At 47.3% G+C, this 26,054-nt stretch overlaps 1 pseudogene; it reads left to right on the top strand.

Annotated features, from left to right (window-relative positions):
• Nucleotides 1-26,054, top strand: part of LOC115083682 — a 32,945-nt pseudogene that overhangs the window by 1,631 nt on the left and 5,260 nt on the right.

The following is a 26,054-nucleotide window of genomic DNA, read 5'->3' as shown; positions in this document are numbered from 1 at the left end:
AAGCAGATAGCGTGCCTGCTGTCTGCCGACGGGACCCCCTTTGAGCCGAGTAGGATCAGGGCGGAGGTCCGCGATTTCTACTCAGCTCTTTTTTTCCCCGGACCTGGTCGATCCGAACGCTTGTCAAACCCTGTGGGAGGGCTGCCGGTGGTGAGCGAGGTGAGCCGAGCCTGGCTCGACCTACCCTTGGGCCTGGGAGACCTCACCGAGGCTCTGGGCCAGATGCCAAAGAGGGCACCAGATCCTGCTTCCACGTTGCTGCCAGTAATCACCGTGTGCCCAAACAGAATTGGGTAACCAGCTCCCTTTCACTCCGAGAGCCCTCAGTGGGGACATTCAGTGAAGCTCGGTCAGGGGACAAAATAATAGCTCTGCCCAAGATCCAGTGTATAATGTCCGATACTTCCTTCCACAGTCTTCCCACCTAAGGGCAATCCCACCACATAGGGATAAAAGGACCCGATTGACCACAACCTTTCCAGCAGAAATCATTGGAGCACATTTTAGTACAGTGGAGCCTATGAGGGGTAAAATGCCAGCGAAATAGAACTTTCAACCCGTTTTCCACAAGGGAAGCGGATATAGAACACTTCTTGGCCTGTAAGAGGATCAGATCCCACTCTTCTCTGGAGAGAGACTTCTCTAGATCTTTCTCCCATGCTTTGATATAGTTTGGTGTACAGTGAGGAGCATTCGGTATGAGACCATAGATCTTGGAAAGCCCTCCCTTTAGCCGATCTGCTCACTCACACCCTCCCTCAAACTGCGGTTTTCCCGGGCGCAGTTCCCCTTCGATGGATGCTTTCTTTATGAAATGTCATATTTGCAGATAAGGGTAAACTTTAGGAGATTGTAACTGAAATAGTTCCCGAAGTTGAGCAAAGGTCATTACTCCCTCTCGGCCCCACAGCTGTCCCAAAGTCGTACTCCCCTTAATCTTCCATTCTATTATGAAAGGTTTCCATTGATCCCAAGTAGGAAGTGTGGTTTGCAAGGATACAGGCAGGACGCCCTGCAATCTCCAATTATTACGTGGTTGCCGTAGAAGTGCTCTAATCGGCAGGCCTCCCATCGCCACTTACTCGCTATTAACCCAACTGGGAAGTTCTCCTTTTTTATGCCCCGCTAGAACAACACTGAGTTGAGCCGCCGCATAACACCCCTGTAGTCGAGGTACCCCCATGCCTCCTCTTAGTTTATGTCTGAAGAGCACATTGTGAGCCACCCTAGGGGGTCTCCGTTTCCAGATGAAGGAAAATAAGCGTTTCTGCCATAGTTTCAGCATTGCCGTTGGGATAGATATTGGTAGTGACTGAAACAGATAATTAAATGTAGGTAGAATAGTCATTTTTATCGTTGTTGTTCTCCCTGTCCAGGCGATTGAATACTTTTCCCAATTGTCCAGATCATGGAAAAGCTTGGATATCAAGGGTGTATAATTCAGCTTGAATAAGTCTTCTAAGTTATTACTAAGCAAGATGCCAGATACTTAATGTTTCCTGGCCCCTTAAAAGGGAATTCTGTTCTCAAGGGGGTGATCTGATCGTTAGACAGGGATATATTGAGTACTTCAGATTTGCCAAGATTGAGTCTGAATCCTGACACTGAGCTGAAGGCTTTTAGGAGAGCTACTACTCCAGCTAAAGATTTGTGAGGCTCTGATAGGGTGAATAGCAGGTTCTCTGCAAACAGCGACAGTTTATAATCTGTGCCCCTCACCCGTATCCCGGAGATGGAGGCTTCCCCTCTAACTCTAGAAGTGAACGGCTCTAGAAACAGTGCGAACAACAACGGAGATAACTGGCATCCCTGCCTCGTCCCTCTGTTTTATAGGGAAAGGTTCTGAAGAAACGCCGTTCACTTTAACCCGGGCTTGTGGGTTCTTGTATAATTTAAGTAGCCAATTGCAAAATTTCAGGCTAAAATTAATTGTGTCAACAGTTTTAAACAGGAATGGCCAATGGACCATGTCGAAGGCCTTTTCTGCGTCAATGGCAAGCAATAGTGCCAGCGTATTATGCTGTTTCGCCCACCATAAAAGATCTATAATTTTCCGGACATTGTCTGCAGCTTTCCTCCCTGGGATAAATCCCGCCTGGTCTGGGTCTGTCCATTTTGCCATTACCTTATTGAGGCGATTGGCCAAAATGTTTGCCAAGAGTTTTAGGTCTCAAGGTGCTGAGAACGCATGTAAGTGGCGTCTCTAGCCAGAAGGACCTTCTAAGTAACAAAGCAATCCCTGCCCAGTTTCAAACATCCTGGTGAAAATACCACTAAAATCATTTGAAAGCATCAAGCAGTGAAAGTTCTACCATAGGAGTGAAGTCTGGGGTCTATGCAGGATAGGACAGAATCCAAATACAAACCCTGTACCTCAAGTTCTACAGAAACATCCCCCAAAAAACGTGCAGAGCAGAACAAGGGTATTTCCCCTTATTACTCAGCATACAAAAATACTATTCAAATTCTGGTATCATTTCCATAACAGCAACCAAATCCTTCCACTACCATCAGCCCTGTGTAATAATTGAAAAGCCTGCAAAAAATGTACTTGGAACCCATAGCAAACCTGCCATACCCTGACAGTAACTGCCAGACTCTAAGAACATAAGAAAATGCCATACTGGGTCAGACCAAGGGTCCATCAAGCCCAGCATCCTGTTTCCAACAGTGGCCAATCCAGGCCATAAGAATCTGGCAAGTACCCAAAAACTAAGTCTATTCCATGTAACCATTGCTAATGGCAGTGGCTATTCTCTAAGGGGCGGATTTTAAGAGCCCTGCTCGCCTAAATCCGCCCAAATCCGGTAAGCCTATTTTACAGAGGCCTACCGGCGCGCGCAGAGCCCCGGGACTCGCGTAAGTCCCGGGGTTTTCGGAGGGGGCGTGTCGGGGGCGGGCCCGAACCGCGCGGCGTTTTCGGGGCGTGTCGGGAGCGTTCCGGGGGCGTGGCTACGGCCCGGGGCGGCCCGGGGGCATGGCCGCGCCCTCCGGACCCGCCCCCAGATTGCGTCCCGGCGCGCTAGCGGCCCGCTGGCGCGCGGGGATTTACTTCTCCCTCCGGGAGGCATAAATCCCCCAACAAAGGTAAGGGGGGGGGGTTTAGACAGGGCTGGGCGGGTGGGTTAGGTAGGGGAAGGGAGGGGAAGGTGAGGGGAGGGCAAAAGAAAGTTCCCTCCGAGGCCGCTCCGATTTCGGAGCGGCCTTGGAGGGAACGGGGGTAGGCTGCGCGGCTCGGCGCGCGCCGGCTATACGAAATCGATAGCCTTGTGCGCGCCGATCCCGGAAAGCTGCACTCACAGCCGCTACGTCCTCCTTGTCTCACAGCAGGCCTGGGCTTCCAGCTCTTTCAGGCTCTCCTACTCCTGCGCCCACACACTTTATTTTCCAGGAGCAGCAACTCTTCTCTCGCCCTCTCCTCCTGCCCTGCTCCTCATGGTGCTGCTTTTGGTGCTTCTTCCCATGGCTGCCATCTCCTCACTTTTTTTTTTTTTTAACATCTTTTTATTAATTTTTCAAGTTTGAACAATCTGGAGTCATTGGATGCTTCCAAACAGAAACAGCAAAGATACAAGACAAACCCCCTCAATTCCCTTCCAGGCATTGTCTGACAATTTATGAGAGGAGGAATTCAAGCAGATTGCGCAGGTCCTTTTACATCTTTATTATATAAAAAAAATAAATTATATAAATATATATATTTTTTTAATTTGTAAAGTTTTTTTATTGGCATTGATAACATACAAAACATCAACATGCCATCCATAAAGTATATGTACAACCTTGTCAACAAATGCCGTAATCTTTTTTCCCCATCATGTTTGCCATTATTACATATTAATATTGATACCCAAAGTCAACTCAACCCCCCCCTCCCCATTCACACACCTCACAATGAAAGCATATTAAAATTGCATTAAAGAACCTTGAACGAACAATATCAAATTACAATATTCTCTAAGGAATATCTAGATTTATTACATGCAGGACTAATTGTTACCCGTTAAGCCGCACATCTGCTAAAGATATCGAAGTATAGTAAGAAAGGACTATAGAAAATGAACTGTATCACCAGTGATAACCTGGGAAATGACATACTCATCATGGTGTTCATTCAGCCAACCCTGTGGCTCAAATCCCAATTATAAATGAAGGCTGACAGATGCTAGTATGGGAGCATCCATAAAGATGACAGGTTATATTATATATGAGATTGTAACTGCCAGTTTGTATAGGGCTGCCATATCCTTTGGAATTTGATAATGGTTTTATGTTTATGCGCGGTAATTTCCCCTAACACGTGTACGTGTGTCATTCTTTTTTGCACCTCATGTATAGAAGGTACCAATGGATCTTTCCACATGGATGCCATAGTCTCTCTAGCTGCTGTCATAACATCTTTAATAAAAACATTTTGATTCTTAGATAATTAGTTTTCCATATTTAGGAGTGCTTGAGACAGCGTAAGTGTGATGGTACAACCGTATATTTTGGTCAACCATAAAGACACGGCTGTCCAAAAGGATTGTATTTTAGGGCATGTCCACCACATGTGAAAGAAAGAACCCAGTTCATGACACCCTTTCCAGCAGAGGTTCAATATATTAGGTTGCATCTTGTGCAGCCTATCCGGGGTTAAATACCACCTATATAACATCTTATAACCATTCTCTATATGGAAAGAAGATATAAGACCCCTTCCTACTGAGTGGCTTATACGTCTCCAATCTTCCACCGGCCACTTTTCATTGAGGTCCTTTTCCCACGCCACAATATGGGATGCTTGTAGCGAGAGTACTCCCACTAGCATAAGATAAAGTCTGGAAACATGTTTGCGTGCTTTAGTTGCTTGTATGCAAAGAGCTTCAAATGGAGTTGTTCCCCGTGCCAAGATTCCCATCATCCTAGTTTGGGTGACAAAGTGCTTAATTTGTAAGTAAAAATAATAGTCTGTGTCAGCAAGATTATGAAGTTCCCTAAGGATATTAAAGGCTAACAAACCTCCTGGTTCCCATACATGTGAGATCTTAAATAAGCCCTTCACCGTCCATTTTAGAAACTAGTGAGTGTGTGGCATAGCTAAATGATTGGTGATGGAAAAGGTGTGTGCTAAGAAAGTATTGTTGGTGACCAACTAATTTCACCCTCCATTTATTCCATATGGTTAAAGTGGCTTGGACTGACTCCGGTAAGCGTATAATGAGTGTTCATGTAGATTGTTTTTGCCATAAAAGAGCGGATACTGGGAAACCCCCCATCATCGCCTGCTCCAGTTGTACCCATGGTTTCGGCGAGCGAATGTTATTCCACTCCACGGCAGCCTTAAGATGCGCTGCACTATGGTATCCCAAAAGGTTGGGCATTCCCAAACCGCCCTGAGATTTAGGAAGGTGTAAAGTCTGCTTCTTTATCCTAGGTTTTCGGGCTTTCCAAAGGAATTTAAATAGCCTTCCCTGCCACTTATCTAATAATTTTATGGGTACCACGATAGGTAGCGTAAGTAACAAATACAGAATCCTAGGCAACACATTCATTTTAGGATAGATAGGCGTCCCAACCACGAGATGTGATAGCGGTCCCATTCTTCTAAATCTTTGTAAATTTTTTACAATAATGGAGGGTAATTCAACTGAAAGAGGTCTGTCTGATATCCAATATAAATCCCTAGATATTTAATTTTCTCTTTTGCCCACTTAAATGGGTGGGATTTCTTGAGATGATCGGCCATAGATTGGGGGGTCAAGACATTCAATACTTCAGATTTATCCCAGTTTATTTTAAAACCAGAAACTCTGCTAAAGGCTGATATTTCATCAGTAAGTGCTACCAGGGATTGTGATGGGTTAGTTATGGTAAAGAGAATATCGTCTGCAAATAGAGAAAGCTTGGACGAGAACGAGCCCACCTCTACTCCATGAATGTGACAATTATTCCTAATGTGATGCGTGAAAGGCTCCAGAAAAATAGCAAAAAGTAATGGTGATAGTGGGCATCCCTGACGGGTACACCTTCCCACAGTAAATGGTTGGGAGTACCCACCATTAATCTTTAAACAGGCCTTCGGGGCTTTGTACATCTTCTGAATCCATCGTATAAAACGATCCCCAAACTGAAAGGCTCTCATAGTTTGAAACAAGAATGGCCAATGAACATAGTCAAAAGCTTTCTCAGCATCTATCGCCAACAGTAGTAATGGAGTATGTTTGTTATGAGCCCACCACATGAGGTCTACAATTTTCCGAACATTATCGGATGCCATTCTGCCTGGAATGAAGCCCAATTGGTCCAAGTGGATTAGTTGGGGAAGTAAGCTATTGAGTCTGTTTGCCAAAATTTTTGCTAAAATTTTCATGTCTAAATTTATGAGGGAAATTGGACAGTAGGACCCACACACGGTTGGATCTCTCCCTAGTTTAGCCAGAATGGTGACTCCCGCCAAATTAGCAGAAGTAGATAGAGAAGTATTTCCCTGCAAGGCATTAAAAAGGTTAACCAGTAAAGGCGTTACTTCCCCGGCGAATTTTTTATAAAAAGCAGCTGTTAGCCCATCCAGGCCTGGAGACTTCCCCATCTTTAGGTTTTTTATGGCCCAAGTGACCTCCGCTGGAGAAATATTCCGGTCCAGAAAATTCCTGGTTCTCAGGAGAACTGAGAGAGTAACCTGGGATAAATACTCGTCAATCTCCAAGGGCTTAATAGATTGATCCATAGCATACAATGCCGAGAAGAAGCGTATAAACTGTTGTCGTATATCAGCATTAGAAGTCAGTATGGCCCCCTTTTCATCCTTCAATTTAATTATATTGTTTTGGGTATGTTGTCGTTTCAGTTTCCTTGCTAAAAGGCGTCCCGCCTTGTTCCCCCCTCATAGTACAATTGTTTGGTGATAGTAAGTTTATGGGCAATTAGGGCTGATTCTAATGATTCTAAATGGGATCTCAAGTGATCCATTTCCACTAATAGGTTATCATCTCCTGACCTTTGATGTTTAAGTCCGATATGATGTAATAATTGTAATGTGTCAATTTTATCCTTATTGTGGGCTTTTTTTAGGTAAGCTCCCCGGGCAATGAACTTTCCCCTTAACACAGCTTTTAAACAATCCCACAACAGCACAGGCGATATCTCACCCTTATCATTGAATTCCAAGTATTCCTTGATATCAGTCTGCAGTTGCACAACAAAAGTTTCATCTCCGAGCAGACTCTCGTTTAATTTCCAAAATTGCTGACCCCTGTCATAGGTACATAGATCTAACTGAAAGGAGATTGGGCCGTGATCCGACCACGTAATGGAATCAATATTTGGGTCTTTCACCATATGTAAGCAACTTTTAGCAATAAGAAAAACATCAACCCGGAATAAAGCCTGCCTGATCCGGGTGGATGATTTGGGCCAGAAACCCATTTAAGCGATTCACCAGAATTTTGGCCAAAATCTTCAAATCAATATTAATAAAGGATATTGGTCTATAGGACCCGCACACTGTGGGATCCCTTCCAGGTTTAGCCAAGATTGTGATACCGGCCGTGTTGGCTGAGGAAGAAAGCAGTTGACCTTCCTTCAATGATTTAAAAAATTTAGCCAAAATAGGGGCAAGCAGAGGAGCAAACTGTTTGTAAAATCTTCCTGTATAGCCATCTATACCTGGAGATTTCCCTGGTTTTATATCTTGAATGGCCTTTCGTATTTCCAATTCCGAAATATCCTTATCGAGGATAAACCGCTGGGAGGGTTCTAAGGCTTTCAGGTCTGAGTTGTCCAAATATGCCTCTATGTCCCCCTGAGTTATCTACCCATTAGCGGAGTATAATTCAGCAAAAATTGTTTGAAAACGCTGCCTGATCGCCTCTTACCGTCAGAGAGCATAGTTCCCTCTTGGCTTTTGATTTTGACAATAGCGGTCTGGTCCTGTCTACACTTTAATTTATGAGCCAATAATTTCCCTGCTTTATTGCCTCCTTCGAAATATTTTTGCTGAGTCTGTTCCAGCTGATACGCAATAGCTGCAGCATCAATAGATGCTCTCTTCCTGCGTACAGCCTCTACGAACGCTAGAGAGCCCCTACGTGTCGGATCCATTTTATGGATTTTCTCCAGTGCTCTTAGTTGCCTCACCAAGCACATCCGCTCATTGTCCCTTTGGCGTTTAACATAAGAGGCTCGTGCTATAAATTTACCCCTTAGAACCGCTTTGAGACATTCCCAAACCGTCCCAGCTGTTACCTCTCCAGTATCATTAATCAATAGGTATTCCTGAATATCTTGTTCTATTTGAGAGAGAAAACTTTGATCATTGAGAAGGGAATCATTCAGTTTCCAATATCTCACCCCTCTATCATAATCCTGAAGTTGGAATGTAAACCAAATGGGGGCGTGATCAGACCATACAATGGCCTCAATCTCTACCTCCTGCACCCGGGGTAATAAGCTTCTACTGCCCATGAGCATATCAATCCTCGAATAGCTGCTATGTGGGGTAGAACAAAACGTATAGTTTCTAGATTTAGGAAAACGTGCGCGCCATATATCCAAAATCCCCATATCGGTCATCAAGCGTTTAAGTGCCTGTCGAGCCACCTTAGGGTCCGAGCTAGTCCCTGTGGAGGTGTCCTTGCCGGGATCTAAAGTTAGATTAAAATCCCCACCTATTATAAGAGATCCTTCTATTTTTTATGCCAGAGTATAATTCAGGGAATTAAAGAAATCAGCTTTGTGAGCAGTAGGCCCATAGACCGAGATCAGAGAAAAGATTTCCCCCCCCCCCCATTAGTAATTTCAACATAACCATTCTACCCACTGCCATTAGCAATGGTTACATGGAATAGACTTAGTTTTGGGGTACTTGCCAGGTTCTTATGGCCTGGATTGGCCACTGTTGGAAACAGGATGCTGGGCTTGATGGACCCTTGGTCTGACCCAGTATGGCATTTTCTTATGTTCTTATGTGGTAAGGTCCTTAAATTCGAAATGAATATCCTTGTGCAGTAAAATTCCTGCACCCGAATACTTTGAAGCGGGAGTAGCGGCTGCCCAGTATTGATAGGGAAATTTAGGATGTTTCATTAGACCCAGGTAATGTTTCCTCAAGTGGGTTTCTTGAAGGAAGACCACATCTGCATTCATGCGATCTAGTTCCTTAAACAGTAAACGATGCTTGCTCAGGCTATTGAGCCCTTTAGCATTGAGAGAATAAAATTTAAGGGTAACCATTTAAAGAAAAACTCCTCTTCGTTCTGCTACCACCTTCTATTGGGTATCCACCCAGGAGCCCACCTCTTTGAGAAACCAAGATTATCACCTTCATTTCAACAAGCAAAAATCCCATTCCCTTCCCCCCCCTCCCCCCCTCCCTTTAAACCCAGAAGCACAAACCTTGTGCTCCAAATAAGCATGGAGGAAGTCTCTCGTCACTCCTCATGGCACCTGAATGGGTGAAATGTAAACATATAGTAACCGCCAGTTTTTCTGCTCGAATGTAGAAGAAAAAAAAACACTCAGAGCCTGTTCCAGCTAAATGCTCAGTCACGGCAGAGTTGCAGTCGGAGGATCATTCTCAGGGTTCCTCTGGAGCCTCCTGTGTCCCTTTGGGATCCGCTGCCAGCGAGGTTGCGAATTGATTGTAGTCGCGATGTGAGCCAAAGAGGAGCCGGCTCCCTTCCTAGCAGGGGGAACATCAACAGTAATGCCCGCTTCCTTCAAGATCGCACAGGCTTCCAATACCGTCTTAGCTCTGTGTGTGATTCCCTGGATCGTGAAAGACAAACCACCAGTGAAAAGCCACCTATATCGGATGTTGGCCTCCAGCAGCTTAGCTGTGACGCAGCGGAAATCCTGGCGCTTTTTTAAAGTGGCTGAAGATAAATCCGCAACGATGGTGATGTCATGGCCCTCCCAGTGCCATGTGCGCTGACGCCTGGAAATATTGTAGAGCTTTTCTTTAAAGGCAAAAGAGTAGAAGCACACCACTATATCCCTGGGCCTGTTAGCAATTCTGGGGCCCAGTGTTCTATGTGCCCTGTCAATAAGAATGTTAGGCATGGCAGCCTCTGTCAGGTGTTCATCAGCTTCCAAAAGGGAGGTTGCAATTTTTTCAACCACAGTAAAACAGTCCTCATAGCCTTCTGTTTCTGGCACTCCTCTGATCCGGAGATTACTTCTCCAGCTGCGGTTTTCTAAGTCTTCTACCTTATCTGCTAATGCTTGGCAGGTGACTTTCAATTCCTGATGGGGAGTCCAGCCCTCCCCTGCTTGGCAGGTGACTTTCAATTCCTGAAGGGGAGTCCAGCCCTCCTCTTGAGTGTCCAGCCGGATCTCAGCCTTGTCCACCCTCCTGCCTAATTCGGCAGTCTCCTCTCTCATTTCTGCCAGCAAGTTAGTAATTTCTGCTTTGTAACTCTTGATATCCTGTTTTAAATCGATGAACCAACCTCTTAATTCTGCTCATGATGGAAATTCACTTGCGGTGGCTGGCAAATCAAGTTCTCCCTCCTCGCTCTCCGAAATTGGGTCCTCCAGCGCCATTTTGAGTTTTTCCCCGCCGGCATCGCCACTGTCCTGGGTATAGGAGAATTCCCTCAGGTCACTCACTTTGAGTTTCGCGGCCATGCCCCGAGCTTCGGGACCCCTTGGGAATGCTAGGGCTTTAATTTTAAAGAAAAACCGCCCGTTTTTTAGCGCTGAAACCAGCGGTGCTCACGGAGCAGCAAATTCAAGCTGCTCGCACGAGGGGTGACGTCACTTCCTCTCCAATTTTGCTAGAAGTTTGCCAGATTTATTTCCATAGTGGAATAATCTGTGTAAGTCTGCCAGCATCTCTTTCTGGGCTTTTTTGTGGAGAACGGTTTTTAATGTAGTTAATGTGGCATGGTATTGCATGCGATGCAAAGAGCTCCTGGCTCTCAGAGAACGAGTCCGATCTCTGGAGGCTAGAGTGGCAGACCTGGAGGAGCTGAGGCAGACAGAGAGGTATATAGATGAGACCTTCAGGGACATAGTAGCCAAGTCCCAACTTCAGACTGGCAGCCCTGGTGCTGCCTTGGAGGAAGAAGGTCTCATGATGGGAGAGCATCAACCGGGTGCAGCAGGAAAGGATCCTGTAGCAAGGACCTGCTCTCCAGGTGATGCACTGTCCTTTCATACCGAGGATATCTCCCCAAGGCCTACTGCCCAGGAGGGAAGGGTTAGGTCGGTGATTCGATTATTAGGAATGTAGATAGCTGGGTGGCTGATGGGCGTGAGGATTGCCTGGTAACATGCCTACCTGGTGCGAAGGTGGCGGACCTCACGCGTCACCTCCCACCTGGGGAGGAGCCGGCTGTCGTGGTACATGTGGGCACCAACGACATAGGAAAATGTGGGAGGGAGGTTCTGGAAGCCAAATTTAGGCTCTTAGTTAGAAAGATTAGATCCAGATCCTCCAGGGTAGCATTCTCTGAAATGTTCCCTGTTCCACGCAGAGGTCACCAGAGGCAGGCAGAGCTCCAGAGTCTCAATGCGGGGATGAGACGATGGTGCAAGGAAGAGGGATTCATTTTTGTTAGGAACTGGGGAACCTTTTGGGGAAGGGGGAGTCTCTTCTGAAGGGATGGGCTCCACCTTAACCAGGGTGGAAACCACTCAATATCTCGGTTCAAACCCTTGGGAGATACTGAGTCCAGAGTAAAAATCCAACGTTGTTCAACCCGGCCCAGCTGTTCGGCATAGTTACCTCCTCGGGGGGGCCGGGGAAATACCTCAAGAACACTATAAAATAAATCTGAAAGAGTGTGTGATTTTTTTACCCAGTGATCCACGTAGGGAAAACTTCTCGCATGGTAAAAACTCGAATTATAGAGCATTGCTCGAATATCCGCCATTTGCGAGAAAAAGAACCCCTCGTGGATCACTGGGTAAAAAAATCACACACTCTTTCAGATTTATTTTATAGTGTTCTTGAGGTATTTCCCCGGCCCCCCAGAGGAGGTAACTATGCCGAACAGCTGGGCCGGGTTGAACAACGTTGGATTTTTACTCTGGACTCAGTATCTCCCAAGGGTTTGAACCGAGATATTGAGTGGTTTCTTTTTACTTAAAGTGGTCTTTCTGTGCGGAGTCTTCTATTTGATCGGATGGTTCCCATAGTCCTGCAGCGCTGCAGTACAGGAATGGCAACCAATGAACGGGGCCGTGAGCTCCCACGTGGGTTGTCTTCCTGGTTTGGCGCCTAAAATCAGCTTTAAATACCTGTCAGTGTTTAAGGGCAGTGCGCTCCCTGTCACTTCTAAGGCATCTTGCTGTCAGGTATGTTATAATGTTTATTACCTTTTGTCCACATGAAATGTTCGGCTATAAGTCCTATTTTGTCGTCCTGATGTACACTTATGTCTTACAGCTATTGTTTGAATCCCTATTGGCGAGCCCTCCCGATGCAGCCCGCGGCGAAACACGGGAACCGTGTCGGGGGACGCCATTAACCCACTGCCTGTATGAATCAGAGGAGTTGCCATATTGAAGAATAAAAAACAAGTACTTATACACTGGATTGTGAGTACTCTGTCAGGACTTAAATTCTTGACTGCACCTATGTATTCTGAGACTTCAATTACCCCAATATTGATTGGGTAAATGAATCATTGGGACACGCTAGAGAGATAACTTTCCTGGATGGAATAAATGATAGGTTTATGGAGCAATTGGTTCAGGAACAGACGAGAGAGGGAGCAATTTTAGATCTAATTCTCAGTGGAGCACAGGACTTGGTGAGAGAGGTAACGGTGGTGGGGCCACTTGGCAATAGTGATCATAATATGATCAAATTTGAATTAATGACTGGAAGAGGAACAGTATGCAAATCCACGGCTCTCGTGCTAAACTTTCAAAAGGGAAACTGATAAAATGAGAAAAATTGTTAGAAAAAACTGAAAGGAGCAGCTGCAAAAGTAAAAAAAAAATGTGCAAGAGGCATGGTCATTGTTAAAAAATACCATTCTAGAAGCACAGTCCAGATGTATTCCACACATTAAGAAAGGTGGAAAGAAGGCAAAACGATTATCAGCATGGTTAAAAGGGGAGGTGAAAGAAGCTATTTTAGCCAAAAGATCTTCATTCAAAAATTGGGAGAAGGATCTAACAGAAGAAAGTAGGATAATGTATAAACAATTGGCAAGTTAAATGTAAGACATTGATAAGACCGGCTAAGAGAGAATTGGCCGTAGAGGCAAAAACTCACAGTAAAAACTTTTAAAAATATATCCGAAGCAGAAAGCCTGTGAGGGAGTCAGTTGGACCGTTAGATGATCGAGGGGTTAAAGGGCACTTAGAGAAGATAAGGCCATCGCAGAAAGATTAAATTATTTCTTTGCTTCGGTGATTACTGAAGAGGATGTTGGGGAGGTACCCGTAATGGAGAAGGTTTTCATGGGTAATGATTCAGATGAACTGAATCAAATCACGGTGAACCTAGAAGCTGTGGTAGACCTGATTGACAAACTGAAGAGTAGTAAATCACCTGGACCGGATGGTATACACCCCAGAGTTCTGAAGGAACTAAAAAATGAAAATGAAATTTCTGATCTATTAGTAAAAATTTGTAACCTATCATTAAAATCATCCATTGTACCTGAAGACTGGAAGATAGCTAATGTAACCCCAATATTTAAAAAGGGCTCCAGGGGCGATCTGAGAAACTATAGACCGGTTAGCCTGACTTCAGTGCCAGGAAAAATAGTGGAAAGTGTTTCTAAACATCAAAATCACAGAACATATAGAAAGAGGCAAGACTTGCCTTGAAGGAGTTAATAAACATGTGGATAAAGATGAACCGGTAAATGTAGTATACTTGGATTTTCAGAAGGCGTTTGACAAAGTTCCTCATGAGAGGCTTCTAGGAAAAGTAAAAAGTCATGGGATAGGTGGTGATGACCTTTTGTGGATTGCAAACTGGCTAAAAGACAGGAAACAGAGAGTAGGATTAAATGAACAATTTTCTCAGTGGAAGGGAGTGGGCAGTGGAGTGCCTCAGGGATCTGTATTGGGACCCTTACTTTTCAATATATTTATAAATGATCTGGAAAGAAATACAACAAGTGAGGTAATCAGATTTGCGGATGATACAAAACTGTTCAGAGTAGTTAAATCAAGAGCAAATTGTGATAAATTGCAGGAAGACCTTGTGAGGCTGGAAAATTGGGCATCAAAATGGCAGATGAAATTTAATGTGGATAAGTGCAAGGTGATGTATATAGGGAAAAATAACCCATGGTATAGTTACACAATGTTAGGTTCCATATTAGGTGCTACTACCCAAGAAAGAGACCTAGGCATCATAGTGGATAACACATTGAAATCTTCGGTTCAGTTTGCTGCGGAAGTCAAAAAAGCAAACAGAATGTTGGGAATTATTAGAAAGGGAATGGTGAATAAAACGGAAAATGTCATAATGCCTCTGTATCGCTCCATGGTGAGACCGAACCTTGAATACTGTGTACAATTCTGGTCGCCGCATCTCAAAAAAGATATAATTGCGATGGAGAAGGTACAGAGAAGGGCTACCAAAATGATAAGGGGAATGGAACAGCTAAAGAGGTTAGGACTTTTCAGCTTGGAGAAGAGACGGCTGAGGGGGGATATGATAGAGGTGTTTAAAATCATGAGAGGTCTAGAACGGGTAGATGTGAATCGGTTATTTACTCTTTCAGATAATACAAAGATTAGGGGGCACTCCATGAAGTTAGCATGTGGCACATTTAAAACTAATCTTGAGAAAGTTCTTTCTCTCAATGCACAATTAAACTCTGGAATTTGTTGCCAGAGGATGTGGTTAGTGCAGTTAGTATAGTTGTGTTTAAAAAAGGATTGGATAAGTTCTTGGAGGAGAAGTCCATTACCTGCTATTAAGTTGACTTAGAAAATAGCAACTGCTATTACTAGCAACAGTAACATGAAATAGACTTAGTTTTTGGGTACTTGCCAGGTTCTTATGGCCTGGATTGGCCACTGTTGGAAACAGGATGCTGGGCTTGATGGACCCTTGGTCTGACCCAGTATGGCATGTTCTTATGAGGTGATGAGAGGGGAGGAGTGTTTTGGTGGCAGGCTCAGAGAGGAAGGGAGAGATTTTAGCAGTGTTGTAGAGTAGGAACTGACTCACTTTAGCAGTGTTTTGGATGTGCAGAAGGAGGGAGATGCATCAAAGATGACCCAAGGTTAGGGACTGAGCAAACCAGGAGGATGAGAGCACAGTGAGCCCTCCTGATGTGACAGAATCAGATGTTCCTGATGTTCTGGATAATGCTCTGTTAGATCTTGGGTTTTATTATTCAGATTTATCCAGGCAGAGAGGATTGATATTCTCTGTCTCTGGGATTAGACTTGTAAATCCTGAGGCCCAGAAAGGAAACTGAGTCCAGGGGACAAGTCTGGCAGTTCCTGGGGATGAGGGGTCCTGGTGTCCCCTCTTCCATGATAAAATGTTATGGGATTAAAGCCAGCTGAGCCCCTCCACGTGTCCCTGAGTGTTTCTGGTTTGTGTTTCAGGTGCCAGTGACCTTTGAGGACATCGCTGTCTCTTTCTCCCAGGACGAGTGGGGGTATTTAGATGAAGAGCAGAAGGAGCTTTACAGGGAGGTGATGAAGGAGAATTATGAGACCCTGAGCTCTCTAGGTCTAGGTAAGGATTGTATTATCTGCATTTCTAGTATACACAGAGGATGTTTTACTAAACATCATTGGGTCAGCGCCTCACAGTAAATGTGCACACAGCCCTGGATTTCCCCCCTCTCTTGTGTAGGGAACAGGAAGGGCCTGATTGAGGCAGACAGAGCTGGGGTGAACCCCCTGATAAGAAATTGGCAGCTTATCACTGATGCTGTAAGAATGAAGCAGCCCGGTGTATCCCCAGAGCCCTCCGTCTCCTGCGGCATGGAGTATCTCCTTCTCTTTTCTGGGCCACTCTCCCACTCCCCGCTACAGCAATAGCAATTTGGATCTCCCTCCCTTGATCTCAGATTCTGTCTGCAGGTAATGGAACCTCCTCTTCTCTCCTTCCTACCTCTCCCCTCCTCCCGATCCCAGATCCTCGTCTCTGAAATCCCTCTTACTCCATCCTCCTCTCTTCTCCTTCCTCCTCTTCCCCCATCCTAGATTTCCAAACTTCCCCCTCTTTTTCAAACTTTCTAATCTCCTGTCCTTAATCCTCTCTCCTTATTCTCACCCCATCCCTGGTCTTCTCATATTCTTTCCCTCTCCCTCCCATCCCTGAGATCTCCTCCCTGTGCTGATACCTGAGATCCCTTTTCCTCAACCAGTAAAAGGAAAATAATTTCTACAGACACAAGTAAGATTGGGAAACCTATTTTATTTTCTCAGTATATTATAAGATTACTAGGGCTTCAGGAATCCTTACGTCTCATCTGCACATCACCCAAAGCAGGAGGAGGGGCTATAGGCAGCAGAGGAGGGGCAAGGACACTCACAGCACGGGGACAATCACTGCAGCCACGGCGCCAACAATGGAGCAGGTAGCAAGGGAGAAAAACCAGCAGCACCAGAAGAAGAAAAGTGGTGGGGGGGTTTCCCGGATCCCCACTGAATAATCTGTAATCACTGCCGAAGAGCCCTGCCTACCTGTGTACCCATTGCTCTTTCATTTTTCCCTAATACTGAGGAATTCCTAATTCTGGAATTCCTCAAGAGGGAAATGTAGAGACAAGACCTGACCCTTTTAACAGTTTTGCAACAACCTGTGACCTTTTGAGGCATAAGGGGATGTGAAACTGTGGAAACTTGTACTGTTCTTGTTCTATTGCAGCAACTCAGGGAAGCTTGGGATCTGGCAGAAGACGTATGCATGTGCCTGTGAATCACCGTGAACCCAAAGGTTTGTTTTATCTGTGGGAACTGTGCCTGAGAGCACCAAAAGGGAAACAGATGGGAGAAGTTAAGCTATTTGTAGAATGAAGGAAAATGTGTGTCCTGGCGGTCAGAAGGATGACTGCTGACTGCATGCAGAGGGCTTGAGGTCAGACAGAGAGAAAAACCTGTATATAAGGGGTGGTTGGAGCACTGGATATTTGGAGAAGGCCTGCACTCTCTCAGCATGTACATTGCATTGTACCCTTCTCCCCAGGAAGACGACCATTCTTACAGTTATACTGGAACATTTTATAAAATACTTATAACCTACTAGCGGAGCCCTGCCACGTGTTGCAGTGGCTGAGTCAGATTCTTTGCCCTCCCTGTCCCTTCCCCTTGCTCATTTAGCTCAGTCACTCATCCTCGATTAGTAAAGGTTACAGTTTGTGTGTGTTTTTCTTTTTTCACCCCAAATGAACAGCACCAACAAAGAATAGTCTAAATATGCAAGCACACCTTCCTGGCCCCCCCCCCACCAACCCGGCAAAATAGAGCAACCCACGCTACAGCCCCCCTCTCGGGAGATGTGTAGAATGAGTGCCCCCCCCCCCCCCCCGTGAAAAACGCGCGGCGGAAAATAAGAACGGTCCCCCACCGTGCTCCTCCCCGGCTACCTGTGTAAACTGCCAGCCGGTGGCGAGGGTGTGTGCTAGGGTTTGTTCCGCCGGCTGCCATGTCGCAAAACTTCACCGGTGAAAGTGTTGCATCAGGATTCCTGACCTAGTAAGGGCAAATGTCCGCTGAGGATATGGCGCCGACGGGCTCTTGCCCTTACTATGTCACATGGTGTACCGACGTCATTGTTGTCTCCGTATAGCATAGTAAGGGCAAGGTCCGCCGGCGCCATTTTGGTTGCTGGCATCTGACGGCCCTACTGAATGTGATGTGTCCCGGACCGTTCCTGTGGTGCCGGCGGAGAAGCACGGACTTGTATCAGGTGTAGTGTGTGATCAGAGTGCAGTGAGTGGGTGGGTGGAAGAGGGTAGTTTAATTTAAATTTGGAGGGTGTGTGAAATGCGTGGCTTCCCAATGTAGCAGCCAGGAATCCGTGTTTTGGTATGTTTTGGGAGGGTGGGTGAAGTAAGTGACATTGGCAGGCGTGTGGGTGGGGGTGTGTGGTGCGATGAGTGTGGATTTCTGTGTATTATGAGGGAGTGTGAATGAAAGACAATAGCCCTGTGTGGGGGTGGGGTATGGTGTGTGAGTGTGTGTGAAAGGTGTAAGAGGTTGCGCTTGCGCTGACGGCCACCAGATGTCGCTGTTTTGTGTAAGCAATTTTTAAACTTGTATTACCTGTCACAGGTGTGACCTATATGTAATGTAAGTGTATAAGATCCTTCCCGTATGGGAAGTGAATGTTGTGTGCAAATTTGAACGCATTCAGTTAAGCGGTTGGCGAGATTAGCGACGACGTACAAACTATTTAACATTTTTATTTATATAGATTTACATATAATGAAATGTATGCTTGCTGTTATGATTCAATACAAATAAAAGATGATTTCCTAGCTTGTAGCAGATGGACTCAGGACCAATGGATATAGTGCACTCCTGTTAGCAGTTGGAGACGGATCAGATTTCAATCTGACGTCAGCCCCTAGTACATATACCCCTGCAGGAAGTGCAGCTCTTCAGTATTTTCCGTCTCCATAGCAGTTAGGGACTATCTGCACGCTCTCACAGCGTTAGAACCAAATTCAAAGAGAAAACCCAAATTTCAAAAAACAAAACTACTGAAGACGAGCCCCGCTCTCCTGTGGTGATACCCTCGGGTCCCTCCCCCAGTTGAGATTCCTGAGGTGATTTCCGTGGTCCCTCGGAGGTGAGCCTCGGTCCGGCAGCCGAGTCGCGGCGAGGACCTAGCCTCCGATTCTCGGGTGCGGCTGAGAGGCAGCGGGTGCACCCTCGAGCGCGGCGGTGAAGGTATTTGCCCTCTCCCCCCGCAGCCGGAGACCACCCGGAACAAAGCCGGAAAGCGCCGAAGACAAGGTAAGGTAGAGATCTTTATCTCATTCCGGTCTCCAAGGATCGAGGAAGAGCGCAGGCCATCGGCCGAGACCAGCGCCACCGGGTTGATCCGCCCTAGCAGGGCCAGAGCCCGGCATCATCAAGGGTCTACCCACGTGGAGACCCCCCGAGGTAGTCGCCATATTGTGCGCATAAAGTACTTGTGCGCATAGATCACGAGCACAAATCCATTGTGCACATAAGCGGTGCGCACAGGGGCCGTGCGCACGGAAGACACGAGCCCCGTTAGCCGCGCGCACAACCTCGGGCTGAGCGCACAGATACGCGCGCAACCTACATGCGCGACCAGGCGCACCGGAACGCATAAGTTTTACGCGCCGACAGCCATGGCACCTCCAGAAACAGAAATAAAAGCTCAAGGCCTCTGCCCAGCATGCCACATCAGAGCTGCACAAAGCGTGGAGGCCGACGCCTTGTGCACCCAGTGTGAGGAGGCCCTGGGAGATCCATTGCAGGGCCAGTCCCACCCAGGGCCGAGTACTAGCTCCTCAGAGGGTACCCCGGATCTAGCGAATCCCAGTGGGACACCCCCACAGACGAGGACCCCCAGGGAACCAGCGCCCTTCTACCTGGACCCAGCCTCGATCTCATGGGTGGAGCTCTTCAAAGAGATTCACGTTTTTGTTCAAATGCAAACTGATGCCCAGGTGGATCAGCCATATGCTTTACAAGAGGACCTCTATGCTCCCGGCTCGTCAAGACCGAGACATAGGCTTCTGCCGCCCAGAAGCCCCACCTTTGGGGACACGGACATCTCTGAAGAGGAAGCTGAGCCCCTGGAAGAAGGGGAACTTCCCCCGGAGACAGAACCCCACCGGACCATGAGGCACTTCTTCACAAAGGATGAGCTCCCGGACCTGGTCTCCCACTGCCTGACAGAGCTCGCTATCCCGGGCCCAGGAACTTCGGGGGAACCCAGGCAGAATCACCTGCTGGAAGGACTTCGCCAATCTTCCCGTCATTTCCCCCTGCTACATGCCGCTCAACAGATAATTGACCTGGAATGGAACTCTCCAGAGTCCACATTCAAACGGAGATGAGCCTGGACTACCATGTACCCTCTGGATCCGGCAACCAAAGCGCTGCTTGCATGCCCAAGATTTGATGCAATGGTCTGCGCGGTCTCCAAGCGCACCACGATCCCGGTAGAGGGAGGAGCGGCACTCAAAGATGCACATGACCATCGTCTGGAATCCATCCTTAAACAGTCTTTTGACGTGGCCGCTATGTCTCTTCAAATTGTGGCCTGCTGCACCGTGCTGACACGTGCCTGCTTATCCCAGGCCAGGAACAACACTCTGGGAGCAGACATGGAACCAGCAGTATCATTCCTGACAGACGCTGCTTCCGACCTAGTGCGCACAGCCACCAGAGGAGTGTCATCGGCGGTGGCGGCCAGGAGACAACTCTGGCTCTGAAGCTGGTCAGCCGACGCATCTTCCAAAACGCGCCTCTCAAGGATGCCCTTCAAAGGAGCCCTCCTTTTCGGTAGCAAACTAGAGAAAATGGCCGGCAAATGGGGCGAGTCTCCAGTGTCACTCCTGCCGGAACACAGGACGAAGAGAAACCAGAGAAACTTCCCCAGAGCCTCCAGGAACAGAAGTTCACAGTGCTTCAACCCTTATAGAAGCAGCTATCAAGCACCCCGTCCTACAGGCAGGAACCAGTCCTTTTGGAAGAAGCACAACAAGAGTGGAAACAGCTCGGGCACAGGCCCCAGCTGTACTCCACAATGAGATTCAGCCGACCCATCCAAGGGAAGAAGCCATAGGGGGCAGACTTGCCCTATTTTACCGCAGATGGGTCGAGATAACTTCGGACAAGTGGGTCCTAACCATCATTCGGGAGGTGTACTATCTGGATTTCCTACGCACCCCTCCAGACAAATTCGTGGAGTCTCCCTGCCGCGACCCCTGCAAAAGGGCGGCAGTGGAAGCTACACTTTCCGGACTACTGGCTCTAGAGGCCATAACCCCGGTGCCTCCACACGAGATAAATACTGGTCATTATTCCATTTATTTTATCGTCCCCAAGAAAGAGGGAACGTTCAGGCCCATCCTGGACCTCAAGTCGGTCAACCGACACCTGAAGATCCCCCGATTCTGCATGGAAACCCTGAGATCCGTAATAAGGGCAATACAACCGGGAGAGTTTCTCACATCCCTGGATCTGTCGGAGGCCTACCTACACATCCCAATTCATCAGGAACACCAGCAATACCTACGCTTCAAGGTCCTGGACCGTCATTACCAGTTCCAGGCCCTACCCTTCGGGTTAGCCACAGCACCCCGAATGTTCACCAAGGTAATAGTGGTAGTGGCGGCAACACCGAGGAAGGAAGGAATCCTCATACAACCTTACCTGGACAATTGGCTGATCAGAGCAAAGTCGCCAGAGGAAAGTCTCCAATCAACCAACAGAGTCAAGACTCTACTGGAGAGCATCGGATGGGTGGTCAACACGAACAAGAGTTCCCTGCAGCCCTCCCAGTCCTTGGAATACCTAGGGGTCCGATTCGACACCAAGGAGGACAAAGTCAGCCTGACCCCCACAAGGCGATCAAAACTGTGGAACCAGTTGAGAACCTTGCTGAGCGATCCTCGCCCCACAGCATGGGATTACCTGCAAGCCCTCGGGCTGATGGCATCCACACTGGAAGTGGTCCCATGGGCGAGAACCCACATGAGGCCTCTACAACATTCACTTCTGTCCCAGTGGAACCCACGGTCCCAAAACTACACCGTACGTTTATCACTCCCAGGCAGAGTCAGGACACAACTACAGTGGTGGCTGCAGCCCAACCACATGAGTCAAGGATCCAGACTATCGTCCCCAACCTGGTCACTGCTAACCACAGGTGCCAATTTACGGAGATGGGGAGCACACTGCGAGGAATTAACCGCCCAAGGGCGGTGGAACGCAGAAGAGGCAGGATGGAACATCAGTCGCCTAGAAACATGAGCAGTCAGGCTAGCCTGCCTGCAGTTCGCCCGCAGACTCCGAGACAAGGCGGTCAGAGTGATGTCAGACAATGCCACAACAATGGCCTACATCATCCGACAAGGGGGAACCAGAAGCCAACAGGTGTCCCTGGAAATAGACCCACTGATGGCATGGGCGGAAGCAAATCTCCAGAAGATCTTCGCCGTCCACATCACCGGGAAGGACAACATCACGGCAGACTTCCTCAGCAGAGAAAGTCTAGACCCAGGAGAATGGAGGCTGTCGTCCACAGCCTTCCAAATGGTAGTGAACAGGTGGGGAACACCGGACATGGACCTTCTAGCAAACAGATCCAATGCCCAAGTACCCAAATACTTCAGCCGCAGACGGGAACCTCAGTCGCAAGGGATCGATGCCCTGGTACAGACATGGCCACTGGGGACCCTACTATACGCCTTTTCCGTGGCCCCTATTGGGCGCAATCATCCACAAGATACAGCTACACAGGGGACTAGTTCTTCTGGTGGCTCCGGATTGGCCAAGAAGACCGTGGTACGCAGACATGAGAAGACTGCTGGCAGGGAACCCTCTACCCCTGCCCCCTCACAGGGACCTCCTACAACAAGGTCCGATCCTCCATGAGGACCCAGCTCAATTCTCTCTTACAGTCTGGCCATTGAGAGGGCTCGCCTGAGAGAGAGCGGATACTCGGGAGCTGTAATTGACACCCTCCTTCGAGCACGCAAGTTCTCCACTTCGCTAACGTACATACGGATTTGGAGAATATTTGAAGCCTGGTGCGAAGATCACGACATCAAGCCACGCTCACTGAAAGTTCCCGGGATCCTGGAATTTCTACAAAGCGGACTTCAGAAGGGGCTGTCCCTCAACTCCATCAAAGTCCAGGTGGCCGCATTGTCATTCTTCGGCTCCAAGAGCGAGAGCGATAGTATAGCTTCTCACCCGGACGTGTCACGCTTTCTGAAAGGAGTCAAACACATTCGACCACCGCTGAAGTGGCCAGTACCTCTGTGGAATCTCAATCTAGTTCTGGACTTCCTGGCCGGAACCTCCTTCAGACCCCTCCGAGGTCTGTCACTTCGCCAGTTAACCCTGAAGATTGTCTTTCTGCTGGCTATTTGTTCAGCAAGCCGCGTCTCTGAACTTTAAGCACTATCTTGCCGTGATCCGTTCCTTAGGTTCACCCCGGGATCCATTCAGCTACGCACAGTCCCCTCATTTCTTCCCAAAGTGGTCTCACACTTCCATCTGAACCAGACCATATCGCTCCCGTCGGCGGAAGTCCTGAAGAATTCGGAAGAAGCCCGTAGTCTACGCCACCTCAACATCGGCAGAATTCTTTCCAGATACCTGGAAATGTCGGAACCCGTACGAAAAACGGATCACCTTTTTGTCTTCCACAGTGGGAAGAGATTAGGGGAAGCGGCCTCGAGGGCAACCATTGCCTGCTGGATCAAGGAAGATATCAGAGCTGCCTACGTAGAGGCAGGGAAGCCTCCACCTCTACAGGTCAAGGCCCATTCGACCAGAGCCCAGGCGGCATCCTGGGCAGAAACTAGAATGATGTCACCCGCCGAGATTTGCAGGGCGGCGACATGGTCCTCCATCCATACCTTCTCCAGATTCTACTGTCTGGACGTTCAGGCTCGGGAGGATACGGTATTTGCAAGGGCAATACTGAGTGGGTCACGGGCAGCCTCCCACCTGGTTCGGGAGTAGCTTTTATACATCCCATTGGTCCTGAGTCCATCTGCTACACGCTAGGAAATGGAGAAATTATTTACCTGATAATTTCGTTTTCCTTAGTGTAGACAGATGGAATTAGCATCCCACCCTTGGCTGCCGTCACACATGGACTTGCAAATGATTCAAGGGTAAGACACGCTTCGTTTACCTAGGATTTCCACCCTGCTGGGTGTCGACGCTTTCCGGTTGAGTACACTGGCGGTCTCCAGCTATAGTCAATCAACCAGTTCAAATTAATCCAGTTAATCAAGTTATAACATTTATCCAAGTTATTTATTTATTTATTTATTTAACAACTTTTAATATACCGACGTTCGTGGGGCACATCACGCCGGTTTACAAGTAACTCAGTTAATGGAGGAAATTACAATGAACAGGGTGCCGGGGGATGGGAGCAGGCCAGAAAGGGGGGGGGTTAAGGGAGACAGGAAGAAGAGAGGGAAAGATAGGTAGCATGAGTGAGAGTATAAAAAACAACCGTTAACATAAGAAATAAAAGGAACTTATTTACAGAAAAAGGAATATTTACATTAGTGACAATTAGCATAGGATTGATTATATCGGACTAAATTGAACAATTTTGTAAAATTGTAGGAAGATAAAAGGAGAAGGGCGGGCAAGGAGAGGCGAAAGGGAAAGCCTTGGGAGGGGGGGAAAAGCCTAAGGAGGGGGGAAAAAAGGCCTAAGGAGGGGGAAAAAATGGAAAAAAGGGAAAGCCTTAGGGGGGGTGGGGGGAAAAGGGCGGGTGGGGTGGGGGGATGGAGGCTGGGAATCTGAGTGGGGGGGGGGGATTATGTGGGAATGTATAGGTTTGGTTGGATTCGGGGTAGATTATGTGGAAATGTTTAGGTTTGGTTGGTTTCCGGGTAGGCCTTTCTGAAAAGCCACGTTTTTATGCCTTTTTTGAAGGTGGCCAGGCAGGGTTCAAGGCGGAGAAAGGTAGGGAGAGTATTCCAGAGTGAAGGGAATTATGAAGTTATTTAAATTATGAAGTTATTTAAATTAATTATTAAATTATGAAGTTATTTAAATTATTTTTTATTTAATTATTAAATTATTATTAAGTTATTTAAATTATTAAGTTATTTAAATTAATCAAATTAATCAAGTTATTTAAGTTAATCAATCAGTCAGTTCACACATATATCCACAATGCTTTTCGAGGAGAATACTGAATAGCTGCACTTCCTGCAGGGGTATATGTACTAGGGGCTGACGTCAGATTGAAATCTGATCCGTCTCCAACTGCTAACAGGAGTACACTATACCCATTGGTCCTGAGTCCATCTGTCTACACTAAGGAAAACAAAATTATCAGGTAAGTAATTTCTCCAATTATCTGTAAAATTCTAAAAAGAAAAAGTCTTCCTGTGTGATTCCTGAGACATATATTACAGAAAAGGGATCCAGGAGAGAAGCCTGCCCCTGAAGGTTTAGCCACAGCAAGCAGTCTAATCTAAAAATAAAGATAATTAGGGACTTGAAACCCTTTGGAATAAGGAACAGTAAGGCTGAGGCTAAACAATTGTACAGCTTAAAGTCAGCGGGTGCAGGAGGTCGAAAGCAGTGGTGCTCTGTACTCAGCCGGTAAGAGCTGATCTCAGGTATTTTAAAAAATAAAAAAAATGGGGAGGAAGTGACATCACACTTGCAGATGGCAACTTAATCAGGACTCTCCTCCAACAGCTTTAGAAATCTCCATCTACCACAGGCATCCTACGCGCAAAACCCCGATTTCCTAGCGTGTAGCAGATGGACTCAGGACCAATGGGTTTAGTGTACTCCTGTTAGCAGTTGGAGACAGATCAGATTTCAATCTGACGTCAGCCCTAGTACATATTCCCCTGCAGGAAGTGCAGCTCTTCAGTATTTTCCGTCTCTATAGCAGTTAGGGACTACCTGCACGCTTTCACAGCGTTAGAGCAAAATTTAACGGAGAAAACCCAAAATAAGAAGAAAACTTACCTCAACAGCGAGCCCCGCTCTCCTGCGGTGATACCCTCGGGTCCCTCCCCCAGCTGAGAATTCCCGAGGTGATTTCCGTGGTCTCTCGGAGGTGAGCCTCGGTCTGACGTCCAACCCTCGGTGGGGACCTAGCCCCCGATCTCGGGCGCGGCTGAGAGGCAGTGGGTACAACCACGAGCGCGGCGGTGAAGGTATTTGCCCTCTCCCCCCCGCAGCCGGAGACTGCCCAGAACGAAACCGGGAAGCGGCGAGACAAGCGCAACCCACGCTTACTGGGCCAGGCGCATAACTGTGACTTGTGCGCACACTAGCGTGCACATCCGTCCACGCACACATATTCAACGCACTAAAGATTTTACGCGTCTAGATCTATGGCACCACCAGAAAAGGAGCTCCAGGTTCAGGACCTCTGCCCAGCATGCCACATCAGAACCGCACAACACGAAGAGGCCGACACC

The sequence above is a fragment of the Rhinatrema bivittatum genome, chromosome 2 (assembly GCF_901001135.1).
Source record: "Rhinatrema bivittatum chromosome 2, aRhiBiv1.1, whole genome shotgun sequence".
Classification (NCBI taxonomy): Eukaryota; Metazoa; Chordata; class Amphibia; order Gymnophiona; family Rhinatrematidae; genus Rhinatrema; species Rhinatrema bivittatum.
The sequence above is the reverse complement of the archived record's forward strand: the minus strand, read 5'-3'. Positions and strand labels throughout refer to the sequence as shown.